We start from the raw sequence: 14,788 nt of genomic DNA, 5'->3' as shown, positions 1-14,788 counted from the left end.
GCCGTGAGTGTGACCCTCTGTATGTGTGAGAGCTGCTGTGAGTGTGACCCTATGTATGTGTGAGAGCTGCTGTGAGTGTGACCCTGTGTATGTGTGAGAGCTGCTGTGAGTGTGACCCTGTGTATGTGTGATAGCTGCTGTGAGTGTGACCCTGTGTATGTGTGAGAGCTGCTGTGAGTGTGACACTATGTATGTTTGAGAGCTGCTGTAAGTGTGACCCTGTGAATGTGTGAGAGCTGCTGTGAGTGTGACCCTGTGTATGTGTGAGAGCTGCTGTCATTGTGACCCTGTGTATGTGTGAGAGCTGCTGTGAGTGTGACCCTGTGTATGTGTGAGAGCTGCTGTGAGTGTGACCCTATGTATGTGTGAGAGCTGCTGTGAGTGTGACCCTACGTATGTGTGAGAGCTGCTGTGAGTGTTTGAGAGGCTGCCGTGAGTGTGAACCTATGTATGTGTGAGAGCTGCTGTGAGTGTGACCCTATGTATGTGTGAGAGCTGCTGTGAGTGACGCTATGTATGTGTGAGAGCTGCTGTTAGTGTGACCCTGTGTATGTGTGACAGCTGCCGTGAGTGTGAGAGCTGCTGTGAGTGTGACCCTGTGTATGTGTGAGAGCTGCTGTGAGTGTGACCCTATGTATGTGTGATAGCTGGTGTGAGTGTGACCCTATGTATGTTTGAGATCTGCAGTGAGTGTGACCCTATGTATGTGTCTGAGTGTGACCCTATGTGTATGTGTGAGAGCTGGTGTGAGTGTTACCCTGTGTACGTGTGAGAGCTGCTGTGAGTGTGACCCTGTGTACATGTGAGAGGCTGCTGTGAATGTGACCATCTGTATGTGTGAGAGCTACCGTGAGTGTAACCCTATGTCTGTGTGAGAGCTGCCGTGAGTGTAACTCTGTGTATGTGTGAGATTTGTCGTGAGTGTGATCCTATGTATGTGTGAAAGCTGCCGTGAGTGTGACCCTGTGTATGTGTGAGAGCTGCCGTGAGTGTGACTCTGTGTATGTGTGAGAGCTGCCGTGAGTGTGACCATAAGTATGTGTGAGAGGCTGCCGTGAGTGTGACCCTGTGTATGTGAGAGCTACTGTGAGTGTGACCCTGTGTATGTGTGAGAGCTGCTGTGAGTGTGACCCTGTGTATGTGTGAGAGCTGCCGTGAGTGTGACCCTGTGTATGTGTGAGAGCTGCCTTGAGTGTGACCCTGTGTATGTGTGAGAGCTGCTGTGAGTGTGACCCTGTGTATGTGAGAGCTGCCGTGAGTGTGACCCTATGTATGTGTGAGAGGCTGCTGCTGTGAGTGTGACCCTGTGTATGTGTGAGAGCTGCTGTGAGTGTGACCCTGTGTATATGAGAGAGCTGCTGTGACTGTGACACTGTGTATGTGTGATAGCTGCTGTGAGTGTGACCCTGTGTATGTGTGAGAGCTGCTGTGAGTGTGACCCTGTGTATGTGTGTTAGCTGCTGTGAGTGTGACCCTGTGTATGTTTGAGAGCTGCTGTGAGTGTGACCCTGTGTATGTGTGAGATCTGCTGTGAGTGTGACCCTGTGTATGTGTGAGAGCTGCTGTGAGTGTGACCCTGTGTATATGTGAGATCTGCTGTGAGTGTGACCCTGTGTATGTGTGAGAGCTGCCGTGAGTGTGACCCTGTGTATGTGAGAGCTGCCGTGAGTGTGACCCTGTGTATGTGAGAGCTGCCGTGAGTGTGATCCTGTGTATGTGTGAGGGCTGCCATGTGTGTGACCTTGTGTATGTGTGAGAGGCTGCCGTGAGTGTGACCCTGTGTATGTTTGAGAGCTGCCTTGAGTGTGACCCTGTGTATATGTGAGATCTGCTGTGAGTGTGACCCTGTGTATGTGTGAGAGCTGCTGTGAGTGTGACCTTCTGTATGTGTGAGAGCTGCTGTGAGTGTGACCCTGTGTATGTGAGAGCTGCTGTGAGTGTGACCCTGTGTATGTGTGAGAGCTGCTGTGAGTGTGACCCTGTGTATGTGTGATAGCTGAAGTGAGTGAGACCGTGTATGTGTGAGAGCTGATGTGAGTGTGACCCTGTGTATGTGTGAGAGCTGCTGTGAGTGTGACCTTGTGTATGTGTGAGAGCTGCTGGGAGTTTGACCCTATGTATGTGTGAGAGCTGCTGTGAGTGAGACCGTGTATATGTGAGAGCTGCTGTGAGTGTGACACTGTGTATGTGTGATAGCTGCTGTGAGTGTGACCCTGTGTATGTGTGAGAGCTGCTGTGAGTGTGACCCTGAGTATGTGTGTTAGCTGCTGTGAGTGTGACCCTATGTATGTGTGAGAGCTGTCATGTGTGTGACCCTATGTATGTGTGAGAGGCTGCCGTGAGTGTGACCCTGTGTATGTTTGAGAGATGCCTTGAGTGTGACCCTGTGTATATGTGAGATCTGCTGTGAGTGTGACCCTGTGTATGTGTGAGAGCTGCTGTGAGTGTGACCCTGTGTATGTGTGAGAGCTGCTGTGAGTGTGACCCTGTGTATGTGAGAGCAGCTGTGAGTGTGACCCTGTGTATGTGTGAGAGCTGCTGTGAGTGTGACCCTGTGTATGTGTGATAGCTGAAGTGAGTGTGAACCTGTGTATGTGTGAGAGCTGATGTGAGTGTGACCCTGTGTATGTGTGAGAGCTGCTGTGAGTGTGACCTTGTGTATGTGTGAGAGCTGCTGGGAGTTTGACCCTATTTATGTGTGAGAGCTGCTGTGAGTGTGACTCTGTGTATGTGTGAGAGCTGCTGTGAGTGTGACCCTGTGCTGTGTATGTGTAAGAGGCTGCCATGTGTGTGACCCTATGTATGTGTGAGAGGCTGCTGCTGTGAGTGTGACCCTGTGTATGTGTGAGAGCTGCTGTGAGTGTGACCCTGTGTATATGTGAGAGCTGCTGTGAGTGTGACACTGTGTATGTGTGATAGCTGCTGTGAGTGTGACCCTGTGTATGTGTGTTAGCTGCTGTGAGTGTGACCCTGTGTATGTTTGAGAGCTGCCTTGAGTGTGACCCTGTGTATATGTGAGAGCTGCCTTGAGTGTGACCCTGTGTATGTGTGAGAGCTGCTGTCAGTGTGACCCTGTGTATGTGAGAGTTGCTGTGAGTGTGACCCTGTGTATGTGAGAGCTGCCGTGAGTGTGACCCTATGTATGTGTGAGAGCTGCCGAGTGTGTGACCCTATGTATGTGTGAGAGGCTGCCGTGAGTGTGACCCTGTGTATGTTTGAGAGCTGCCTTGAGTGTGACCCTGTGTATATGTGAGATCTGCTGTGAGTGTGACCCTGTGTATGTGTGAGAGCTGCTGTGAGTGTGACCCTGTGTATGTGAGAGCTGCTGTGAGTGTGACCCTGTGTATGTGTGAGAGCTGCTGTGAGTGTGACCCTGTGTATGTGTGAGAGCTGCTGTGAGTGTGACCCTGTGTATGTGTGATAGCTGAAGTGAGTGTGATCCTGTGTATGTGTGAGAGCTGATGTGAGTGTGACCCTGTGTATGTGTGAGAGCTGCTGTGAGTGTGACCTTGTGTATGTGTGAGAGCTGCTGTGAGTTTGACCCTATGTATGTGTGAGAGCTGCTGTGAGTGTGACCCTGTGCTGTGTATGTGTAAGAGGCTGCCATGTGTGTGACCCTATGTATGTGTGAGAGCTGCTGTGAGTGTGACCGTGTATGTGTGAGAGCTGCTGTGAGTGTGACCCTGTGCTGTGTATGTGTAAGAGGCTGCCATGTGTGTGACCCTGTGTATGTGTGAGAGCTGCTGTGAGTGACGCTATGTATGTGTGAGAGCTGCTGTGTGTGTGACACTATGTATGTGTGAGAGCTGCTGTGAGTGTGGTCCTGTGTATGTGTGAGGGCTTCTGTGAGTGTGACTCGGTGTATGTGTGAGAGCTGCTGTGAGTGTGACCCTATGTATGTGAGAGCTGCTGTGAGTGTGACCCTGTGTATGTGTGAGCTGCTGTGAGTGTGACCCTGTGTATGTGTGAGAGCTGCTGTTAGTGTGAGAGCTGCTGTGAGTGTGACACTGTGTGTGTGACCCTATGTATGTGTGAGAGCTTCCGTGAGTGTGAACCTTTGTATGTGTGAGAGCTGCCGTGAGTGTGACCCTCTGTATGTGTGAGAGCTGCTGTGAGTGTGACCCTGTGTATATGTGAGAGCTGCTGTGAGTGTGACCTTGTGTTTGTGTGAGAGCTGCTGTGAGTGTGACCTTCTGTATGTGTGAGAGCTGCTGTGAGTGTGACCCTGTGTATGTGAGAGCTGCTGTGAGTGTGACCCTGTGTATGTGTGAGAGCTGCTGTGAGTGTGACCCTGTGTATGTGTGATAGCTGAAGTGAGTGAGACCGTGTATGTGTGAGAGCTGATGTGAGTGTGACCCTGTGTATGTGTGAGAGCTGCTGTGAGTGTGACCTTGTGTATGTGTGAGAGCTGCTGGGAGTTTGACCCTATGTATGTGTGAGAGCTGCTGTGAGTGAGACCGTGTATATGTGAGAGCTGCTGTGAGTGTGACACTGTGTATGTGTGATAGCTGCTGTGAGTGTGACCCTGTGTATGTGTGAGAGCTGCTGTGAGTGTGACCCTGAGTATGTGTGTTAGCTGCTGTGAGTGTGACCCTATGTATGTGTGAGAGCTGTCATGTGTGTGACCCTATGTATGTGTGAGAGGCTGCCGTGAGTGTGACCCTGTGTATGTTTGAGAGCTGCCTTGAGTGTGACCCTGTGTATATGTGAGATCTGCTGTGAGTGTGACCCTGTGTATGTGTGAGAGCTGCTGTGAGTGTGACCCTGTGTATGTGTGAGAGCTGCTGTGAGTGTGACCCTGTGTATGTGAGAGCTGCTGTGAGTGTGACCCTGTGTATGTGTGAGAGCTGCTGTGAGTGTGACCCTGTGTATGTGTGATAGCTGAAGTGAGTGTGAACCTGTGTACGTGTGAGAGCTGATGTGAGTGTGACCCTGTGTATGTGTGAGAGCTGCTGTGAGTGTGACCTTGTGTATGTGTGAGAGCTGCTGGGAGTTTGACCCTATTTATGTGTGAGAGCTGCTGTGAGTGTGACTCTGTGTATGTGTGAGAGCTGCTGTGAGTGTGACCCTGTGCTGTGAATGTGTAAGAGGCTGCCATGTGTGTGACCCTATGTATGTGTGAGAGGCTGCTGCTGTGAGTGTGACCCTGTGTATGTGTGAGAGCTGCTGTGAGTGTGACCCTGTGTATATGTGAGAGCTGCTGTGAGTGTGACACTGTGTATGTGTGATAGCTGCTGTGAGTGTGACCCTGTGTATGTGTGTTAGCTGCTGTGAGTGTGACCCTGTGTATGTTTGAGACCTGCCTTGAGTGTTACCCTGTGTATATGTGAGAGCTGCCTTGAGTGTGACCCTGTGTATGTGTGAGAGCTGCTGTGAGTGTGACCCTGTGTATGTGAGAGTTGCTGTGAGTGTGACCCTGTGTATGTGAGAGCTGCCGTGAGTGTGACCCTATGTATGTGTGAGAGCTGCCGAGTGTGTGACCCTATGTATGTGTGAGAGGCTGCCGTGAGTGTGACCCTGTGTATGTTTGAGAGCTGCCTTGAGTGTGACCCTGTGTATATGTGAGATCTGCTGTGAGTGTGACCCTGTGTATGTGTGAGAGCTGCTGTGAGTGTGACCCTGTGTATGTGAGAGCTGCTGTGAGTGTGACCCTGTGTATGTGTGAGAGCTGCTGTGAGTGTGACCCTGTGTATGTGTGAGAGCTGCTGTGAGTGTGACCCTGTGTATGTGTGATAGCTGAAGTGAGTGTGATCCTGTGTATGTGTGAGAGCTGATGTGAGTGTGACCCTGTGTATGTGTGAGAGCTGCTGTGAGTGTGACCTTGTGTATGTGTGAGAGCTGCTGTGAGTTTGACCCTATGTATGTGTGAGAGCTGCTGTGAGTGTGACCCTGTGCTGTGTATGTGTAAGAGGCTGCCATGTGTGTGACCCTATGTATGTGTGAGAGCTGCTGTGAGTGTGACCGTGTATGTGTGAGAGCTGCTGTGAGTGTGACCCTGTGCTGTGTATGTGTAAGAGGCTGCCATGTGTGTGACCCTGTGTATGTGTGAGAGCTGCTGTGAGTGACGCTATGTATGTGTGAGAGCTGCTGTGTGTGTGACACTATGTATGTGTGAGAGCTGCTGTGAGTGTGGTCCTGTGTATGTGTGAGGGCTTCTGTGAGTGTGACTCGGTGTATGTGTGAGAGCTGCTGTGAGTGTGACCCTATGTATGTGAGAGCTGCTGTGAGTGTGACCCTGTGTATGTGTGAGCTGCTGTGAGTGTGACCCTGTGTATGTGTGAGAGCTGCTGTTAGTGTGAGAGCTGCTGTGAGTGTGACACTGTGTGTGTGACCCTATGTATGTGTGAGAGCTTCCGTGAGTGTGAACCTTTGTATGTGTGAGAGCTGCCGTGAGTGTGACCCTCTGTATGTGTGAGAGCTGCTGTGAGTGTGACCCTGTGTATATGTGAGAGCTGCTGTGAGTGTGACCTTGTGTTTGTGTGAGGACTGCTGTGAGTGTGACCCTGTGTATTTGTGAGAGCTGCTGTGATTGTGACCCTGTGTATGTGTGAGAGCTGCTGTGAGTGTGACCCTGTGTATGTGTGATAGCTGCTGTGAGTGTGACCCTGTGTATGTGTGATAGCTGCTGTGAGTGTGACCCTGCGTATGTGTGAGAGCTGCTGTGAGTGTGACCCTGTGTATGTGTGAAAGCTGCTGTGAGTGTGACCCTGTGTATGTGTGAGAGGCTGCTGTGAGTGTGACCCTGTGTATGTGTGATAGCTGCTGTGAGTGTGACCCTGTGTATGTGTGAGAGCTGCTGTGAGTGTGACCCTGTGTATTAGTGAGAGCTGCTGTGAGTGTGACCCTGTGTATATGTGAGAGCTGCTGTGAGTGTGACCTTGTGTTTGTGTGAGAACTGCTGTGAGTGTGGTCCTGTGTATGTGTGAGAGCTGCTGTGAGTGTGACCCTGTGTATGTGTGAGAGGTGCTGTGAGTGTGGCCATGTGTATGTGTGATAGCTGCTGTGAGTGTGACCCTATGTATGTGTGAGAGCTGCTGTGAGTGTGACCCTGTGTATTAGTGTGAGCTGCTGTGAGTGTGACCCTGTGTATATGTGAGAGCTGCTGTGAGTGTGACCTTGTGTTTGTGTGAGAACTGCTGTGAGTGTGACCCTGTGTATTTGTGAGAGCTGCTGTGAGTGTGACCCTGTGTATGTGTGAGAGCTGCTGTGAGTGTGACCCTGTGTATGTGTGAGAGCTGCTGTGAGTGTGACCCTGTGTATGTGTGAGAGCTGCTGTGAGTGTTACCCTGTGTATGTGTGAGAGCTGCTGTGAGTGTGACCCTGTGTATATGTGAGAGCTGCTGTGAGTGTGACCCTGTGTTTGTGTGAGAGCTGCTGTGAGTGTGACCCTGTGTTTGTGTGAGAGCTGCTGTGAGTCTGACCCTATGTATTAGTGAGAGCTGCTGTGAGTGTGACCCTGTGTATATGTGAGAGCTGCTGTGAGTGTGACCCTGTGTTTGTGTGAGAGCTGCTGTGAGTGTGACCCTGTGTATGTGTGAGAGGCTGCTGTGAGTGTGACCCTGTGTATGTGTGAAAGCTGCTCTGAACGTGACCCTATGTATGTGTGAGAGCTGCCGTGAGTGTGACCCTGTGTGTATGAGAGAGCTGCTGTGAGTGTGACCCTGTGTGTGTGACCCTATGTATGTGTGAGAGCTTCCGTGAGTGTGAACCTTTGTATGTGTGAGAGCTGCCGTGAGTGTGACCCTCTGTATGTGTGAGAGCTGCTGTGAGTGTGACCCTATGTGTGTGACCCTATGTATGTGTGAGAGCTTCCGTGAGTGTGAACCTTTGTATGTGTGAGAGCTGCCGTGAGTGTGACCCTCTGTATGTGTGAGAGCTGCTGTGAGTGTGACCCTATGTATGTGTGAGAGCTGCTGTGAGTGTGACCCTGTGTATGTGTGAGCTGCTGTGAGTGTGGTCCTGTGTATGTGTGAGAGCTGCTGCGAGTGTGACCCTGTGTATGTGTGAGAGCTGCTGTGAGTGTGGCCCTGTGTATGTGTGATAGCTGCTGTGAGTGTGACCCTATGTATGTGTGAGAGCTGCTGTGAGTGTGACCCTGTGTATTAGTGAGACCTGCTGTGAGTGTGACCCTGTGTATATGTGAGAGCTGCTGTGAGTGTGACCTTGTGTTTGTGTGAGAACTGCTGTGAGTGTGACCCTGTGTATGTGTGAGAGCTGCTGTGAGTGTGACCCTATGTATGTGTGATAGCTCCTGTCAGTGCGACCCTGTGTATGTGTGAGAGCTAGTGTGAGTGTGACCCTATGTATGTTTGAGATCTGCAGTGAGTGTGACCCTATGTATGTGTCTGAGTGTGACCCTATGTGTATGTGTGAGAGCTGGTGTGAGTGTTACCCTGTGTTTGTGTGAGAGCTGCTGTGAGTGTGACCCTGTGTACATGTGAGAGGCTGCTGTGAGTGTGACCATCTGTATGTGTGAGAGCTACCGTGAGTGTAACCCTATGTCTGTGTGAGAGCTGCCGTGAGTGTAACTCTGTGTATGTGTGAGATTTGTCGTGAGTGTGACCCTATGTATGTGTGAAAGCTGCTGTGAGTGTGACCCTGTGTATTAGTGAGACCTGCTGTGAGTGTGACCCTGTGTATATGTGAGAGCTGCTGTGAGTGTGACCTTGTGTTTGTGTGAGAACTGCTTTGAGTGTGACCCTGTGTATTTGTGAGAGCTGCTGTGAGTGTGACCCTGTGTATGAGTGAGAGCTGCTGTGAGTGTGACCCTGTGTATGTGTGAGAGCTGCTGTGAGTGTGACCCTGTGTATGTGTGATAGCTGCTGTGAGTGTGACCCTGTGTATGTGTGAGAGCTGCTGTGAGTGTGACCCTGTGTATATGTGAGAGCTGCTGTGAGTGTGACCCTGTGTTTGTGTGAGAGCTGCTGTGAGTGTGACCCTGTGTTTGTGTGAGAGCTGCTGTGAGTCTGACCCTATGTATTAGTGAGAGCTGCTGTGAGTGTGACCCTGTGTATGTGTGAGAGGCTGCTGTGAGTGTGACCCTGTGTATGTGTGATAGCTGCTCTGAACGTGACCCTATGTATGTGTGAGAGCTGCTGTGTGTGTGACACTGTATGTGTGAGAGCTGCTGTGAGTGTGACCCTATGTGTGTTAGAGGCTGCTGTGTGTGTGACCCTATGTATGTGTGAGAGCTGCTGTGAGAGTCACCCTGTGTATGTGTGAGAGGCTGCTGCTGTGAGTGTGACCCTGTGTATGTGTGAGAGGCTGCTGCTGTGAGTGTGACCCTGTGTAAGTGTGAGAGCTGCTGTGAGTGTGACCCTGTGTATATGTGAGAGCTGACGTGAGTTTGAACCTGTGTATGTGTGAGAGCTGCTGTGTGTGTGACACTATGTATGTTTGAGAGCTGCTGTAAGTGTGACCCTGTGAATGTGTGAGAGCTGCTGTGAGTGTGACCCTGTGTATGTGTGAGAGCTGCTGTCATTGTGACCCTGTGTATGTGTGAGAGCTGCTGTGAGTGTGACCCTGTGTATGTGTGAGAGCTGCTGTGAGTGTGACCCTATGTATGTGTGAGAGCTGCTGTGAGTGTGACCCTACGTATGTGTGAGAGCTGCTGTGAGTGTTTGAGAGGCTGCCGTGAGTGTGAACCTATGTATGTGTGAGAGCTGCTGTGAGTGTGACCCTATGTATGTGTGAGAGCTGCTGTGAGTGACGCTATGTATGTGTGAGAGCTGCTGTTAGTGTGACCCTGTGTATGTGTGACAGCTGCCGTGAGTGTGAGAGCTGCTGTGAGTGTGACCCTGTGTATGTGTGAGAGCTGCTGTGAGTGTGACCCTATGTATGTGTGATAGCTCCTGTCAGTGCGACCCTGTGTATGTGTGAGAGCTGGTGTGAGTGTGACCCTATGTATGTTTGAGATCTGCAGTGAGTGTGACCCTATGTATGTGTCTGAGTGTGACCCTATGTGTATGTGTGAGAGCTGGTGTGAGTGTTACCCTGTGTACGTGTGAGAGCTGCTGTGAGTGTGACCCTGTGTACATGTGAGAGGCTGCTGTGAATGTGACCATCTGTATGTGTGAGAGCTACCGTGAGTGTAACCCTATGTCTGTGTGAGAGCTGCCGTGAGTGTAACTCTGTGTATGTGTGAGATTTGTCGTGAGTGTGATCCTATGTATGTGTGAAAGCTGCCGTGAGTGTGACCCTGTGTATGTGTGAGAGCTGCCGTGAGTGTGACTCTGTGTATGTGTGAGAGCTGCCGTGAGTGTGACCATAAGTATGTGTGAGAGGCTGCCGTGAGTGTGACCTGTGTATGTGAGAGCTACTGTGAGTGTGACCCTGTGTATGTGTGAGAGCTGCTGTGAGTGTGACCCTGTGTATGTGTGAGAGCTGCCGTGAGTGTGACCCTGTGTATGTGTGAGAGCTGCCTTGAGTGTGACCCTGTGTATGTGTGAGAGCTGCTGTGAGTGTGACCCTGTGTATGTGAGAGCTGCCGTGAGTGTGACCCTATGTATGTGTGAGAGGCTGCTGCTGTGAGTGTGACCCTGTGTATGTGTGAGAGCTGCTGTGAGTGTGACCCTGTGTATATGTGAGAGCTGCTGTGACTGTGACACTGTGTATGTGTGATAGCTGCTGTGAGTGTGACCCTGTGTATGTGTGAGAGCTGCTGTGAGTGTGACCCTGTGTATGTGTGTTAGCTGCTGTGAGTGTGACCCTGTGTATGTTTGAGAGCTGCTGTGAGTGTGACCCTGTGTATGTGTGAGATCTGCTGTGAGTGTGACCCTGTGTATGTGTGAGAGCTGCTGTGAGTGTGACCCTGTGTATATGTGAGATCTGCTGTGAGTGTGACCCTGTGTATGTGTGAGAGCTGCCGTGAGTGTGACCCTGTGTATGTGAGAGCTGCCGTGTGTGTGGTCCTGTGTATGTGTGAGAGCTGCTGTGAGTGTGACCCTGTGTATGTGTGAGAGGTGCTGTGAGTGTGGCCATGTGTATGTGTGATAGCTGCTGTGAGTGTGACCCTATGTATGTGTGAGAGCTGCTGTGAGTGTGACCCTGTGTATTAGTGAGAGCTGCTGTGAGTGTGACCCTGTGTATATGTGAGAGCTGCTGTGAGTGTGACCTTGTGTTTGTGTGAGAACTGCTGTGAGTGTGACCCTGTGTATTTGTGAGAGCTGCTGTGAGTGTGACCCTGTGTATGTGTGAGAGCTACTGTGAGTGTGACCCTGTGTATGTGTGAGAGCTGCTGTGAGTGTGACCCTGTGTATGTGTGAGAGCTGCTGTGAGTGTTACCCTGTGTATGTGTGAGAGCTGCTGTGAGTGTGACCCTGTGTATATGTGAGAGCTGCTGTGAGTGTGACCCTGTGTTTGTGTGAGAGCTGCTGTGAGTGTGACCCTGTGTTTGTGTGAGAGCTGCTGTGAGTCTGACCCTATGTATTAGTGAGAGCTGCTGTGAGTGTGACCCTGTGTATATGTGAGAGCTGCTGTGAGTGTGACCCTGTGTTTGTGTGAGAGCTGCTGTGAGTGTGACCCTGTGTATGTGTGAGAGGCTGCTGTGAGTGTGACCCTGTGTATGTGTGAAAGCTGCTCTGAACGTGACCCTATGTATGTGTGAGAGCTGCCGTGAGTGTGACCCTGTGTATGAGTGAGAGCTGCTGTGAGTGTGACCCTGTGTATGTGTGAGAGCTGCTGTGAGTGTGACCCTGTGTATGTGTGATAGCTGCTGTGAGTGTGACCCTGTGTATGTGTGAGAGCTGCTGTGAGTGTGACCCTGTGTATATGTGAGAGCTGCTGTGAGTGTGACCCTGTGTTTGTGTGAGAGCTGCTGTGAGTGTGACCCTGTGTTTGTGTGAGAGCTGCTGTGAGTCTGACCCTATGTATTAGTGAGAGCTGCTGTGAGTGTGACCCTGCGTATGTGTGAGAGGCTGCTGTGAGTGTGACCCTGTGTATGTGTGATAGCTGCTCTGAACGTGACCCTATGTATGTGTGAGAGCTGCTGTGTGTGTGACACTGTATGTGTGAGAGCTGCTGTGAGTGTGACCCTATGTGTGTTAGAGGCTGCTGTGTGTGTGACCCTATGTATGTGTGAGAGCTGCTGTGAGAGTCACCCTGTGTATGTGTGAGAGGCTGCTGCTGTGAGTGTGACCCTGTGTATGTGTGAGAGGCTGCTGCTGTGAGTGTGACCCTGTGTAAGTGTGAGAGCTGCTGTGAGTGTGACCCTGTGTATATGTGAGAGCTGACGTGAGTGTGAACCTGTGTATGTGTGAGAGCTGCTGTGTGTGTGACACTATGTATGTTTGAGAGCTGCTGTAAGTGTGACCCTGTGAATGTGTGAGAGCTGCTGTGAGTGTGACCCTGTGTATGTGTGAGAGCTGCTGTCATTGTGACCCTGTGTATGTGTGAGAGCTGCTGTGAGTGTGACCTTGTGTATGTGTGAGAGCTGCTGTCATTGTGACCCTGTGTATGTGTGAGAGCTGCTGTGAGTGTGACCCTGTGTATGTGTGATAGCTGCTGTGAGTGTGACCCTGTGTATATGTGAGAGCTGCTGTGAGTGTGACCCTGTGTTTGTGTGAGAGCTGCTGTGAGTGTGACCCTGTGTATGTGTGAGAGGCTGCTGTGAGTGTGACCCTGTGTATGTGTGATAGCTGCTCTGAACGTGACCCTATGTATGTGTGAGAGCTGCCGTGAGTGTGACCCTGTGTATATGTGAGAGCTGCTGTGAGTGTGACCCTGTGTATGTGTGAGAGCTGCTGTGTGTGTGACCCTATGTATGTGTGAGAGCTGCTGTGAGTGTGACCCTGTGTATGTGTGAGAGGCTGCTGTGATTGTGACCCTGTGTAAGTGTGAGAGCTGCTGTGAGTGTGACCCTGTGTATATGTGAGAGCTGCCGTGAGTGTGAACCTGTGTATGTGTGAGAGCTGCCGTGAGTGTGAACCTGTGTATATGTGAGAGCTGCCGTCAGTGTGACACTATGTATGTTTGAGAGCTGCTGTAAGTGTGACCCTGTGTATGTGTGAGAGCTGCTGTGAGTGTGACCTTGTGTATGTGTGAGAGCTGCTGTCATTGTGACCCTGTGTATGTGTGAGAGCTGCTGTGAGTGTGACCCTGTGTATGTGTGATAGCTGCTGTGAGTGTGACCCTGTGTATGTGTGAGAGCTGCTGTGAGTGTGACCCTGTGTATGTGTGAGAGCTGCTGTGAGTGTGACCCTGTGTATGTGTGAGAGCTGCTGTGAGTGTGACCCTACGTATGTGTGAGAGCTGCTGTGAGTGTTTGAGAGGCTGCCGTGTGAACCTATGTATGTGTGAGAGCTGCTGTGAGTGTGACCCTATGTATGTGTGAGAGCTGCTGTGAGTGACGCTATGTATGTTTGAGAGCTGTTGTAAGTGTGAGCTGCTGTGAGTGTGGTCCTGTGTATGTGTGAGAGCTGCTGTGTGTGTGACCCTATGTATGTGTGAGAGCTGCTGTGAGTGTGACCCTATGTATGTGTGAGAGCTGCTGTGAGTGTTTGAGAGGCTGCCGTGAGTGTGAACCTATGTATGTGTGAGAGCTGCTGTGAGTGTGACCCTGTGTATGTGTGAGAGCTGCTGTGAGTGACGCTATGTATGTGTGAGAGCTGCTGTGTGTGTGACACTATGTATGTTTGAGAGCTGTTGTAAGTGTGACCCTGTGTATGTGTGTGAGCTGCTGTGAGTGTGTCCCTGTGTATGTGTGTGATCTGCTGTGAGTGTGGTCCTGTGTATGTGTGAGAGCTGCTGTGTGTGTGACCCTATGTATGTGTGAGAGCTGCTGTGAGTGTGACCCTATGTTTGTGTGAGAGCTGCTGTGAGTGTGACCCTGTGTATGTGTGAGAGCTGCTGTGAGTGTGACCGTATGTATGTGAGAGCTGCTGTGAGTGTGACCCTGTGTATGTGTGAGCTGCTGTGAGTGTGACCCTGTGTATGTGTGAGAACTGCTGTGAGTGTGACCGTGTATGTGTGAGAGCTGCTGTGAGTGTGACCCTGTGCTGTGTATGTGTAAGAGGCTGCCATGTGTGTGACCCTATGTATGTGTGAGAGGCTGCTGCTGTGAGTGTGACCCTGTGTATGTGTGAGAGCTGCTGTCAGTGTGACCCTGTGTATATGTGAGAGCTGCTGTGAGTGTGACACTGTGTATGTGTGATAGCTGCTGTGAGTGTGACCCTGTGTATGTGTGAGAGCTGCTGTGAGTGTGACCCTGTGTATGTGTGTTAGCTGCTGTGAGTGTGACCCTGTGTATGTTTGAGAGCTGCCTTGAGTGTGACCCTGTGTATATGTGAGAGCTGCCTTGAGTGTGACCCTGTGTATGTGTGAGAGCTGCTGTGAGTGTGACCCTGTGTATGTGAGAGTTGCTGTGAGTGTGACCCTGTGTATGTGAGAGCTGCCGTGAGTGTGACCCTATGTATGTGTGAGAGCTGCCGAGTGTGTGACCCTATGTATGTGTGAGAGGCTGCCGTGAGTGTGACCCTGTGTATGTTTGAGAGCTGCCTTGAGTGTGACCCTGTGTATATGTGAGATCTGCTGTGAGTGTGACCCTGTGTATGTGTGAGAGCTGCTGTGAGTGTGACCCTGTGTATGTGAGAGCTGCTGTGAGTGTGACCCTGTGTATGTGTGAGAGCTGCTGTGAGTGTGACCCTGTGTATGTGTCAGAGCTGCTGTGAGTGTGACCCTGTGTATGTGTGATAGCTGAAGTGAGTGTGATCCTGTGTATGTGTGAGAGCTGATGTGAGTGTGACCCTGTGTATGTGTGAGAGCTGCTGTGAGTGTGACCTTGTGTAAGTGT

This window comes from Taudactylus pleione, unplaced genomic scaffold (assembly GCF_031769625.1).
Source record: "Taudactylus pleione unplaced genomic scaffold, aTauple2 ptg000285l, whole genome shotgun sequence".
Taxonomy (NCBI): Eukaryota; Metazoa; Chordata; class Amphibia; order Anura; family Myobatrachidae; genus Taudactylus; species Taudactylus pleione.
Note: the sequence above shows the minus strand (reverse complement) of the source record.